The 13,940-nt window shown below is 50.9% G+C and overlaps 1 protein-coding gene across 2 annotated transcripts in view; it reads right to left on the bottom strand.

Moving 5' to 3' along the window:
- ush (Zinc finger protein ush) overlaps positions 1 to 13,940 on the bottom strand; it is a 484,642-nt gene that overhangs the window by 275,457 nt on the left and 195,245 nt on the right. Inside the window, exon 1 of one of the 2 annotated variants that reach the window (XM_065449979.2) lies at positions 2,272 to 2,409. The exons of the other annotated variant lie outside the window; for it this stretch is intronic. The gene's annotated coding sequence lies outside the window, so the exon portion shown is untranslated. Of the gene's footprint in view, positions 1 to 2,271; positions 2,410 to 13,940 lie in introns of those variants that run through there. 2 annotated transcript variants of the gene reach the window in all.

Here is a 13,940-nt window from a genome sequence, read left to right as displayed (position 1 = left end):
ACACGAACTGAACTACCTGGATCACTATACACGAGCATGAAGGCGTGCCTGAATGCTGCAGAGTTATGAAATAATTATCAGCAGCTGCGTCGGAATTGCTTAGCTGCGCGGGGGAAGGTATACAGGGAGCTGTCGCTCACTGCGGCCCCGTATCTGCAGTGGCAGCCATCCCGACGTATAAGCTGGCCGACTGGCACAACTGCGGCGCAGCCGCGCTTTCTCGCACCTGCACGGCACGTCTGCAGAGCCGCTTCTGATTGATTGCCTTTCGTAGCAGCAGAATTCAAACAAGCAGCCCTTACAGGGTGCTTTCAAGCACCCCGTGGTATGCACAGAGTATTACAAAAACTGGCAAACTTTAGCAGCGCATACCAATATATCCGCAATAAGGGCCTATACAAACTCGTAAAAAGCGAAATCGATTGCTGCAGAGTGGGCTTTCGGTATAAACTGAAGATTCATTTAAGGCGCGGCCAGATGCGAGTCACAATAACGGACCATTGCATGGCATTCTCCTAACCGTTTAGAGCACACTAAACGGGATTACGCCATGCTCCTGGATCCAGTACGTTGTACCCAACACCTTCAGCCCATTTGTTTGCAGCCGTTTAGAAAGGAGACTTTCCTTCGCGTTTCTACTTTCGCTTAAGTTTTCCATCTCCCTCACGCCGCTCAGCAATCAATCTGCCTGATGTGCTTGGCACATACTGACCTATACGTGCTGGGAAGCTTGCGCTCGCGGATGCTGCTTGTTGCGCAAAAGAGACGAAGTAGCGATCAGTATACGGAAGCGGCATCCCAATCGCTCTCTGTACCTGGTAGACCAATCTCCGCATTGTCCATTTTCCTCTCGCTGGTTGGGGCTGGCACAAGCCATTAATCACGAACCCAAGGAGGCTTTATGACGCAACAAGACTTGATGAGACTGATGAGACAGGTGCCGAGAAGTTTCAAGTTATACCACCGTCACGTGGCATGGCTGGAGCGGCCGACATCGACGGTGTGCTCCTTTTTCATGCGCCCACTTCCTGACGTGTTGATTAACAGGTATATTGAAGGAACACCTGAATATCGTCTACTGCCGGGTAGCATCGCCTACTACCTGCAGAATGAAGCATTTCCCGAAGTCGTCCGTGATAAAGGCTAATTAGAGTATAAGGACACTACGCCAAGGTGCGGCTTAAAAAGCGCAAATTACGGAAAAAAACACGACACATTATGTCACAGACGGCCACTAGAGCTAGCGCCGGTACGTTGATGCTATGTGTTACTAACAGATGGCGCGTCCCGCATGTTACGTCATCACGATGTTGCTGTAAAATGAAGCACCCCGGAAAATAAAGGTCAACGTTTTTGCTGTGTCAGCAAGGTGCCCTCCCACTGCTCCTTGCGAGCTGGCTATTACGCATACGCGTGACGAAGTGCTTGACGGCGAGAGATCGCAGGACGCGCTAGAACAAGAGCAAAGGAGCCGGCGGGACCTCGCCGACCAGTTTGCGCTCTCGAAGCCGTGGTCAAACGGTTAGGGCGTCCGGTACGGCTGCGGGAGGTGCTGGGCTCGAACCCCACCGCCGGACACTCACCGGTGAAATGGGTACAAGCGTTTACCCGCCAGGCGCCCGGTTACCAAAGGTGAATCAATGGTTGGGCGAAGCTCCCGCCATCCGTTAACGTAGGCCTTCGGGGTTCCTCGCGTACAGTTTATATTCAAGCCTCGACCAGGTGAATCACGAAGGCCCTGTAAAACGCGCCAATACGGTATTGCGCGCCGGCGAACAAGCCCTCTCCTTCGCGCGCCGCCCAGCGAGCCAACATGCCCCGCGCTTAGCAGAGCGGCGTAATTAATCGATGACGTCCACGCGAGCAGAAACGGCGGTGTGCGCGGCCACTCCCCGAGCGGTGACCGCGCCAGTGCACCGGTGCCACAACCATGCAGTAAATCCCGGCCGCGCCTCGATGCACGAACCAAGCAGGCAACGAGGAGCGAGCAAGACACAGCGCTGCAGAATGACGGCGGGACGAAAAGCGAGCGAGCAAAGCAGCAACGACAAATGGCTAGCGCGCTTATAGCGGCCACAAATACCGCAGTTGCTCGTGCACGCGCAGCGCGTCTCCCGACAAATATGTATACGATCGTATATCCGGATCACGGAGGGCATATACACGTACGGCCCGCTCCGCCTCGAGTTTCGACACTTGTACGCGTCCCCGCGCTTTGCCCCTTCCACTCATTAGCATAATTAATTATATGATGCCAACAGTAGTAATTACCTGTCTGTCCCCGAGTCCGGGGACGACGCTTCGCTGCAAACCGGCCTTGCGCGGTGGTCGGAGCAAATTTACGGCCAGCAGGTATCGTTTACCTCTCGGCCACTCTGCCGTGGTGCTTAATCGTTCCGACTGGGGACCACCGCTGTGCGTTTCCTACCGAGACGTCTGCATTCCAAAGCCCAGCGTGCGAAACGCAAAAAAAAAGAAACGCTGCGAATTGAGAGTGAGGAGAGGAAATCATCGAGCCAGCATATCGCACGCATCAGCTGCTTTCATGGGGTACGATCTGGAGCCCCCGGCTTCCTTTATTTTGCACGCACGCGCAGCCCCTCCCGTTCTGCATACCCGTTCTGTGTACAGCTTGCACGTACGCAACCTCCCCCCCCCCCCACACACACACACAGACGCACGCGCGCACGCACGCACGCACGTAAACACACAAACACAGACAGACATATAATAGGTGTATATGGTGCATACGCAGGTAGCCTAAGCCTGCGAGCAACGAGGCATAAAATATGCCCGCCGCATCCGAGTCGCAAGGCACAACAACGACGACGATCGAGTACGAGGGCAGCGCATCCGTGCGATCGCGCCGCGGTGAATGCCTTCCGCTTACGCAACATACATGCCAAGGATTCGCGATAGATGTGGTGGAAAAGAGAATCCTTTTCATAGGTTTTCTTTATCTTGCGCCTAACTGTTTCGGCAGTTTCTTCAAATATGTTCGAAAGGCGCTTGAAAACAATTCACTTAATCTTCAACAAAGAGCAAGAAATGAGGGGGGTAGGGGGAAGAAAGAAACAGCAGCGCGAGAAAGGCCTCAGTGGCGGTGCACCGAGGCCGATAGTCGCGCCAACATTTTACGTTCGAACGTAAATGAGCGTTCTTTTCACGAGTAAGTCGACATCTCAAGTGAATTCCTTTTCTTTCCCTTTATGCTGTTCACTCAATTATCTCGCCACACACGCTGCGGCACCAAAGCAGCTTACGACTGTCGAGGACCCTCTGCAACTGCCTGGCTACCGTCTCCTCTCCTAATCGGCTGTGATACCAGACCTGTTTACCAACGAGACGTCCATCTCTAGAGTAAAAGAACGAAAAATTAGGCGACTTGGTTTGAATTTATACGCAAGGAATAACCAGCGCGAAAAGACAGGAGAGTGTCTGACACTGTTTTTACTCACTTCCCTACTGTTTTCTTTGCACTGGTTTATCTTTATGTGCAAACCTATCACTACAGTAACCTGTCGCATCTCACTATATGCATATATGCATATGTGCCTTGCACTGTAGTTGTTTGCGTAGTTACGCCGATAGTACCAACGTGCGCCTATCCGCAGCGCCTGCTATACCACTGTACTCTCTCTCTCTCTGTCGGAATTGCGTTGAACCTTGTGGATTCCAAGGCGTTTTGGAAACCGAGGATCCTGGGACCATGACCACAGTAATAGTAGTGTACTCGCCTGAGTGAGTGTTCTGTGTTCTTAAAGTTGCCATTAACTTCTCTGTGAAACCGCATTCGCACTCTCCCCCTTTTGCCTCTTTGCAACTTCTTCCCCCTTATAGATATTTTCCTTCTTACATCGCTTTACCCATTCCGCCTGGTCTGCGGCAGTGGCGCTCGTTGTTGGCCAACAAAGGCCCCTTTGTGCGTCTTGAGAACGACTGACCTGTGCGAACGTTTCCCCACTGCGTAGCGTGACCTGCGCGCGTACACTCATTCACGCGGCTTTCATTCGTCTGTCTGTTCTTTCTATTCCACTGTTCCCCTCCCAAGTGTAGGGTAGCAAACCATTTCAGGGTGACACCTCTGCGTTTTCTTTTTCTCTCTTGGGTAGCAAACTAGACATCCCTCTGATCAACGTACCAGCATTTGCCCTCTTTGGTTGTTCTCCCAGCAGTTATTACAGGTCAGTGAGCGGTAGAAATAGTCCGTGAATGAAAAGCGCAGTCACCCATTTGTTTTACACGCCCTTTGGCGCCCTCCACTGACTCGCTCACCAAAGGGCGTGCAACATGTGTCGTCTTTGTTGACGCTTCGATATGCTTCGCCTCGCCGTACTTAGCGAATCCACCGCTGGAAGTGAGGACGATTAGAACTATAGCGAGGCGGCCGGCCCATACAAAAGCGGCGTGGGTCCCTTCAAAGCATCATATGGCACGTCGCCGCACTGCGGCCATAATCAAGTAGGCCCAATGTTGCTAGCTAAGCGACAGATCAAACGCAGTAATGACAGAAGGTGATAAAGAAATTAATCACTTCAGCAAATGCAATCTTCCAGGTGTAAGACCACGCCGGCGTATACCTTGGCCCCATCGACAGCTTTATAAAGTGCCGGCGAACTCTTTCATGTTTACCCACGGCGGGTAATAAACAACAACAAACGGCCGTCACGGGTCTCGGCGCTTCGCTGCGGGAAAGCCACACCTGAGGAGGGTGGGAGGACCACTAGCTCAAAACGAGTGGGGTGCGCCTACGAAGTCACCAGTGGTACCAGAATTTCGCAGATACAGTGCTCGCGACGAGCTGCCCAATTATACTGAGTTTTCAGCTTTTGGTACCGATACTTGCGGGCAATGCGTACTGTATGCAGACCTTTTTAAATTATCACTGCGCATGCGTTTAAGTGTGAACTGACTTTTCTCTTGATTATTTACTATTGTTTATTTTAACTTGTGCGTAATGTCGTTTCTTACAGACGAACCTTTTGGATAGGAAACTCGTAAAGTAACCTATACATCACCCCATTTTATCAGCGCACGTAATACACATAAACACAATCCCCCATTTCTTCTATGGCATTAAAATTCGCATCGAATCATCCTCGCCTTTGCATTCACCTTATTTAAAGATGCCTCGTATTCATTCTGCAGAAAAACGTTCCCGAACTGAACTTATTTTATCAGACTGGCCATATTCCAGCACGCTTAATCTGTGTTAATTTAGTCCCTGATCCGAAGCGTGAGTCCGCTTCTTTGCGTCAAAAGCTTCGAAGGAAGTCTATTGTAACATGTAATGTGATAAATCAAGCTTTTCAGTAAACGACACAAAATGTTTCGGGAACGTATGATTTCATTCGCAGAAGTAATACATCGAGGGGAATTTCCCAGCTAGCTTTCAAAGTCTGGAAAAGATTGAAAATTTGGCAGATGGAGGGGAACATGAAAAATTTGTTACCGACCATTCAGAATATTATACCGTTTCTTTTTCTTTTTTACTTACTTCCTTTTGTCAAAAAAAGAAGAGTTAGAAACTAAGAGTATAATTTTCATTGTTATTACTTCGAAAAATTCACCGACGATTACGGTACACCATAATGCGAAATTCGAGCGCAGCTGTATACGCGGTTTCATTTCGCGATATATTGGCTGGCGCGAACAATCTGGCTCGTGCGGCACGTTGTATACGGAGCGAAGTGTGGGGCGACTGCTTCGCTAGTCAGGAGATCGCGAGAAGCAGAGCGCGGCTGACGCTTGGGGGACGTGTGGGCGCGATTCACAGCAGCCGCCGCAGACAACCTCCGCTCATGCAGAGCTTTGTTGCCATACAGACGATGCGCGCTACTTTGGCACCATCTCGTGGCAATCGTCGCCGCAAGGCCCCTCGTGTGCGGCATTACACCTCTCCCGCCATCGCCATACCCTCCTCCTCTGCTTTCCTCCTCGCGCCGTGTTCGCTCTCGCCGCTGTTTTCATCCCCCGCTGCGCTCCGCGTTCTCTTCGTTACGAAGCAGGAGGCCGACGCTCGCCGCAGGAACGGGCGCCTATGCTGCGCTCTAGAAAAGATGATATAATTGAAAAGTCGTGCATACAAGATGTCATTCTCAAATTCAGTCGACTTTCTGCGTTTTTATGAGTGTTGTCATTCCAGGCCCAGAAACAAATGAAAAAAAAGACAATAGAAACCTGCACTAAACGAGTATCTAAAGAAATGCAGATCCCACGCACAGTGGGAGTCGGTGTAAAAAGAGAAGCTTTGGTAAGCCGGAAAGGCAAAACGGTGCATCACGATAAGAAATGCGTGGCGCATTTTGGAGACGAACGCGTCCCGTAACGGTCATCAGCCAGTGGCGAACCTTGCAGGGCAAAGATAAGCTTTATGCGGAGGCAATACTGTCGCGCGAGTACTTTTTGTGATACTATCAACATCGTGAGATCCCGCTTCACTCGCTACCCATGGAACGGCCGTCGAAATTGTGGGGATTTGAGGAATCTGCGATGGTCGGTACTCCTGTGAGACCTCAAGACCCCACAAAGTAGACGGCCGAGAGCTTTGCTAGCACAGTGCGAAGATAGCGAGCTTGGCACAGCTGCCAGAAACGCCGCACACGCCGACGCATCGGCGGTGCGAAACCTCGCGAAGGTATGTCCCCGACAGCTTCCATATAGTCGGCGAGGCAGCCGACGACGACGGACACATCGCGGAGAGGTTTCAAGATTTCGCTAGTCATGCCTTGCATCTGAGCTGGCGAAACAAAGGGCCGTGTCTACGAAGATCCGCCACTCATCAGGGAAAACGAATTGCGCTACAGACGGGGAAAAAAAGAATGATGAACACGACAGGAAACGGTAATGACCAGTAATAAATGAACGACATTTTTAGACAATTCATCAACGTAAGATAGCATTAAGCGTCCCCGATCCATTCCCAGATCCCGGAATCACAAAGCAGCTCTCGCACACAAAACGGTTTTAGAGTTCAATATGGCCGGTCAATGGCGCCAGCGAAAACGAAGATGGCGAAGGCGGGTGGCCAGTCGTGGGAACCGCTCCATAGCGTGCGAAACGATTAACAAATCGAGTCCGTCGCTCCTGGCCTGGATCGCTCTTTCTTCACGAGAACCACTCCCAACTTAGCTGTTCGAGGAAACAGTGCGCTAGTACATAGCAGCATCAAGATGGCAGCGTATAATATATATGATTACCGTAATTCGCGAGAAATCACGCGCAATGGCCCCCTCAAATAACATTGACCAAGTTTCCCAGGGAAGCATACAGTATATACGACAGCTGAGTAATAGCACTACAGGATGGTTCACCTAAACGTCAGGAAATGCTAAATGACCGTAAAACAAAGTGACCACGCCTGGATGCTGATTCCCTCCACACTGGTGTTTCGTGGTTGTTACGTTCCGTGCACACTGCCTATATAGCATTACCGATATTACGAAGGTCACTTTCGACCACACACTGCGGCAAAATCTGGAAACATGCAAGCTCCATTCGCTACTTTGTATGAGACCGCTAAATGACAATAAAAGGTGAGCGCCTTGGTAAGAGGTCTGCATATTGGAAAGGCTGAAGCGCGAAAAGCTCGCGGACGCGAAACACGAGCGCTTTTGTGCAGAACTCGAGTTCTCCGAGTATTCTACACATGCTCGCTTGGCACCCCCCCCCCCCCCTCTCTCTACCGCTCTTGAAACCATCGCCTTTCTTTTCTTCTCTCTCTCTCTCTTTCCACAATATGAGACTACGCCACACCATGCATTAGTCACGAACGTATCGCATATCGGTGATTCAAGTTCCATTCTATTCAGCTTGCTCTGAATTGGTTTGGGCAGGAGAACGTGCGCCGTGAACGTGTTTACCGGCGTACGGTGTTTACGTGTTTACGTTTACGTTTACGTGTTTACCGGAGTGCAGTGCGAGAGAGAAAAATAATATAGCGTTCACGGAAAGAGTGACCACATGATATATATGCGAAGTGGTTTCCTTTGCCTGCAGGGAAAGGTCCATCGAAGACGCTCGAGTGTAGCCTCTGAGCGGCGGGCAATTATGGAAGGAACGAACACGTCCACGCCAGAGTGCGATATGTGTCGAGCCGTTACGCGTACATAGCTCGCAGCTGCTCAGCTATACACAAAGTTGAGGAACAACTGTATAAACATCGCCGCCTTTCTGCGACTCGTGAGAAGGGAGGAAGGCGTTCATTTATTTATTTTTCTCCCCTTCCTTTCTGAGCGGCGGCCTCCGCTGGACGGTGGCACGTCTTGCACGGGCCTCCTGCGGCGACGATCCCGGGAGCTGTGCCACCAGGGCGTGACGTTACGCACGGCGGCCGGGCTTCCGCGGGTTCGCGTCTTCCCACGACGTCGGGCTCTTCGATCAGGGCTGCACCCGCGGTTAAAACGTGCACTCCCGCCCGGCCTGTGTGCCATCGCGCATGCATGCTTCGCGCAGTGGGACCCCTCCGTGACGCTGCCGCGCCATGCGCCACGCCTGCCCGGTGTTATCAGGGGTCGTCCATCATATTCCCGTTTAACTTTCAGTGCAGAGTAATACGCCTGCTTCAGAGATGCGCACACGTCGCTGACTTGAAGCGACGTGCGCGCATATACTATACGCGGGCGCGCACAGCCACCTTCGAGAAGAGCGCATGCGGCGGCACGACGCGGGCGCGATGAAAAACCGCGACCATCTTCATTGCGATCGAGTGGCGTATAGTGTATACAGGTAGAGTCCCGTGTTTTGCGCTTTTTTTTATTGTTGCATCCATTCGCAAGGTGTTCCGCTTTTTCTTGTGTATGGCGTCGCCCAGCTATAGCACCAATGTAGCCGCGATGTCTCATGCTCCATAAACTATAGGCGACGCAGATTTTCTTAAATTGAACGACAGCGCTACATTGCATGGCGCTTATGTAGAAAAAAAAAACAGAGGAAAGGTAAGAGAGGCAAGTTTGGAGCCACTAAACCGGTACAATAAGTTTCCGATTCAGGAAATTTCATTTGTATACGTGAGAACGATTTGCCAGTATAAGGATTACTGGCCACGGTGGCTACGAAATGGCCTTTGTGAAAAGGGCCTTGAACTTCCCCGTTGCGTCTTCTGGCATGTGAAGCATGGATCGCCGAATTTTGTACCAGTTGGTTGCGCACTGACGAAGCATACGTATAAGCCCCGAGAAAGGTGGCTGCTGAGCATAAAACCTACCGTCTGAATGTGTGCGGTTATCCACCACGCATGCTGGATGGTGTAAACGGGAGCCTGTCGTTGCCACTCTGCGTGGCGTGCACTTGTGCTATACTACACTGTGACATGCGTAAGCAGTCCACGAATGTAAGGTGCGATGCCAATAGCAATAGAACGATCACAGTAATCAAGACGACACACGAGTGTAAATTTCAGCGGGAATTTCAGTGTTGTCAACGAGCGCACCGACCGAAGCAACGATTTCCGAGCATACTCTGAATTTATGCTTAAGCGTGCGCGTGCGCAAAGGCTTCGGTGCGGCTCCAAGAATCGCTCCAGCACCTATGGATGTATACGTAGCTACTAGGCTTCGCTCGCTGGAGCGCAAGCTTTTACACTGGCGCAGTGACACTCGACGCAATTCGAACACACTCGTGTCCGTATATCTTGGATCAGGGTTTGTCGCGTTGCCTGCCTCCTCGGATAGTACGAGCAGAAGCAGAACTTCTGTGCAGCTTGTGGCGGGGTGTGACATTCACGAATGGCTATTCATTTCGCACATGAGTGATCAAGAGCGGCCAAAACAACAGAGGCCAAGCTTGCCAGCAGGGGCAACACATGCAATAAACGCGTCCGATGTTCGTCGAAATCCGGAGAAACTCTCCTGTATTTTTTTCCCTCGCTCTCTTTCTCTCTCTTTATGCAAACCTAAACACAGGAAGAGGCCAACAGTGACCGTTTACGAGGGCTCTTAAACTTGTTTCAACACGAGATTTCGCTGTGCAATTATTGCGCGTCCGTTTGCCACGAATGGCGTCTTATTAGGCTCCTCATTGTCTACGAAAACGACAACAATGACAAGCAAAATTTGCTGTCACTAACAAGAGACACAGGTTCAGTTGTGAGGCAGAACTGCCCGCCACCAAGTATACCGTTATCCCCGCCCCCTCGCTTTCTTTTTTTTTTCGTCGGCTATCGAGAGGCAAGCCGCCTATCAATGCATCAACGCTGAAAGACAGCAGAACGTTTTCCCACCGTTCATTAAGCTAATGACATGTCTGAGTCGCCACGGAAGACGTGTTTATCCGCTGTTGCAGCCCAGTACTGAGCGACAGAAGTCGTAGTGGACACTGCGGCGGCCACGATGCGTGCCACGTCGTATCCAAGGATCCCGTCCCGGCAAGCTAGCGCACAGGAGCGCGTTACGGGCCTGACCTCCTCAGTGTATGCATTCGTTTCCGGCGTGCTATTGAAGTCCTTTATTTCACGCAAACGGGCATTCCCGGACAGAAGCTTTAGGACTGTTGCGACGCTCTGCGCCAGGTACCTTTGGGGCCGCAGACTTTAATATTTCGAATGTCTGTGTGCACTCATTTTCAGCTGCACAGCTGCATAGAATCCGCGAATGAGGACCGACATGCGCCCCACAGACCTACGCACGACATCACGGCAGGAGACTCGCCTGAGCACGTTTCGTGAATGATTGTGATATACCCAGCGAAGCAAAAAGAATTAGGCCCGTATTCAGAAACAGAACTTAAGTAGGGCGTCAATATGTGGGGGAAAAGTACAAGTGTTAGGAAAGTTTTAGGCGAGTACTTCAAAAACGACACTTAAGTATCACTTTCGAAAGTAACACTTTTCGAGTCAAGTATGTCGTCTGGTGTCGAGGATACGTAAATATGTTATGTGTACGATAGGTTCAATCGCAAAAAAAAAAATAATTTTTGCAGCAGAGTAATCTGGATATAACTGTTGCAGTGCTTCCTCGCGCATTCTTCTGTGTAAAATACAAAGAGCGGTTTGGTTTTAGCGCTTTACTCAAACTCGTCTGGCCACAAGTTCACGTTGGCTCTCGCAGCCACTGCGGTTCTGCGTGTCGCCGTCCCGACTTTTTTTTTTTTTTGTTGTTGCTGAAAACTTGCGGTGTTCTTGCGCAAAGAGTGTATGTGCGTTGCGTGTTTTCAACCCGCGTGGACGATGGAAAAAAGGGAAACAAACTTTTCCGAGGAAGAACGCACCGTGCTCCTTGAGTTCGCATTGCGCCATCGCAGCCTTTCGACAGTGAAAAACGTCCGCGTCATCTCCTCCGGGACTTCTGATGGGTACATGAGTGCAGTCAATGCACCCGCTCACACCAGGAAACCGTGCGATGGCGTAGAACTACTCCATTACTGATGCCAAATCATTAGCATTTGGCAACTTGACGAGCTGCGGGAACAAAGCCTCGGCAATCATTCTTGACATTCGTGCAATGATTCGAGACACGGTTGTTTGCGAAACATTATTGAGGTTCCCGGTGACAACCTGAAATGTTCCGGCGCCGTAGAATCGCAGCACGATTAGAAGCTAGAGCAGCGGCGGCACGGGGTGACCGCGTTCATTGTCTTTGGGGACCAGTGGCAGCATTTATAACAGCCGTAGCACCGCTTGCTTGGAAAAGTGGTACCGCCACGAGAATTCCGCGTCGTTGTATACTTCCATGGGAATATGTCGATCCTTAAGCCGTGGCCGTAATGGCGACACGTATCGGCATGCCTCATCCTTCGGAATATTGCGCACACGTCCGGCGAAATCGGCAAAGTCGTCGAGGCTGCCGTAGCAGGCGGGCTTCTTGCTTGCTAGGCGAGAGTAGCGAAAGTCGCACTTAAGGTTGCCAATGACCGTACTTCACTTTCCGGCACTCAAGTGTCGATTAAAGTTTACTTTAAGTACAAGATTTGTCTATGAAAGGCGTTAAGCATTGATCGGCTACTTAAGTCATAAGTTAAGCGTAAGTTCCGTTTGTGAATACGGGCCTTAGGCGCTCGCACTTGAAGTGCCGCTAGCGGCCGCGCAAGCGCACACCGACACTTATAAAGCAGGAAGACTACAGCAGTGGTGACACGTACGCAAAGCACAAAAACGTGCGCGAGCGACTGGAACCTGCGGCAAGCGGCGGCGTGCGTTACGCACGCGCAGCGTCCGAAGCCGCGAGGGAACATTTTTTCGCCGTTCACCGCCAAGGCGGCACGCATGCCGGTGACGTAATGCCAGAGAATTGATCTGCTATAGCTTGCTGGTACCATGCGCCCATGCGCGCGCGCGTCGATCACACTCGCGCCGACGCAGTTAATTCAGTGCGATTGCGCCTGATCACGAGAAAGACTTTTCCGGCGCAGAAGAGCGTGAGAGCTTCCGTGTGGCGCGCATTTGCCTGCGTCGCGGCCCGTGCATGCCATCACGTGTTCTGTGCCACGGCATGGCTGCGCCTAAACAACGCTCGAATCTGCGGCAGCCGTTTCCAGTGCCGGGTCTCCGCAGAACCTCGGCTGGCAGCGCTGGGAGACCGCCGACCGTCACGCAGCAGGGTCATTAGGCGCTGGCCACTGCGCCACCCGCAGTGCAGTGACCTCTGCGGCTGGGCTTATCAGACGCACCTTAAACAAACTAGGCGCGCGCACTGCGCGTACAAGAAGAAGAGATTCTCACAATTCGCATGCAAGCACGAGATGCGTTCGGTCAGCCAGGCATCAGCGAGCCAGGGACGCACAACCCGTTTCATAACTATACCGAATAAATTAAACCAGCTGCGGCTGTATAGCTTCAGGGCCAGCTGAATGGGGGGGACACACAGGAAGAGAAAAGAAAATCTGGAGTCAAGCTCTGTATCTGCGATGTTATAAACACTGCTCTAGATAAAAACCGTCGCATTTTCCAGGAAGCCATAGAAGTGAACTTTGGTGACGCCGCTCTGTCAATTATAAGCTAGAGCACACCTCGGGCTGACTTCTATCTAATCGCGCTACCAGTACTCCTCGTGCAGCGTCGTATCAAAGAACTCTCACGGCAGAAACCAGGGCCGGAATAATGTATCGATTCTATTCGATATATGTTCCTTTTCGTCATGAGCGGTTGATGATAAAATAGAATCGAGCGAAAGGAATCGTTAGATTATACCGGCTGAGCTTCCAAACATACGTCGAAGTCTATATGCCTCTAGAAACTCTTGTGGATATATATATATATATATATATATATATATATATATATATATATATATATATATATATATATATATATATATATATATCTTTTCTTCCTGCGAGGCCCGAAGACCCCACACAGTCCAGTAAGGTCTTTGATAGACTGGGAATCTGATAGTGTAGTAAATAAGTATATAAGAAGAAAGCTCGTGACGCTAGGATCTGGCCGTTGCGCGTCGACACTGCAAAGCAAATGCTTGGGCGAAACTGTAAGTCATTTACCCTGCAGGGAGCCAAGGCGCAGAACTACGCGGCGCGGCGTTGACGGCTACGCGAGCAGCTCCGCTTGGCATCAGCGTTCAGCTGTGAGACCGCAAAGCAATGTAGCGAAGCCATTGCGACGTAACGTGCGCCAGAAATGGCAACAGAATAATAAAACGCGTGTGTCCCGTTCTGAAAAGTTCATAATTTCCCCCGCGCCTTGACCGAACGGAGGTTGTCGGCAAGTCTCTCGAAACAGCATGCGCACTATGTATAGTACAATCTCCGACCGTATAGTGAACGGTACAGCTATAGGCGACAAAAATAACGTCCCACCAGGCGGACGCTTGCTTACCTTCACTGCCGGCACACTCACTGGTAGCATGGAAAAACGGGAACTTACCTGGAGGAGAAAGAAACAAAAAGAAAAAGAATCGATTAATTTTCGTGCGGTGCAGCCTGTCGATGTAATCGTTCAGTATCTACAATGCTTCCATTTGAAAAGAGTGAACTGTTCGCGAAAAAGGCGA

This window comes from Dermacentor albipictus, chromosome 1, assembly GCF_038994185.2.
Source record: "Dermacentor albipictus isolate Rhodes 1998 colony chromosome 1, USDA_Dalb.pri_finalv2, whole genome shotgun sequence".
NCBI lineage: Eukaryota > Metazoa > Arthropoda > Arachnida > Ixodida > Ixodidae > Dermacentor > Dermacentor albipictus.
This window is presented reverse-complemented; position numbering and strand designations above follow the sequence as displayed.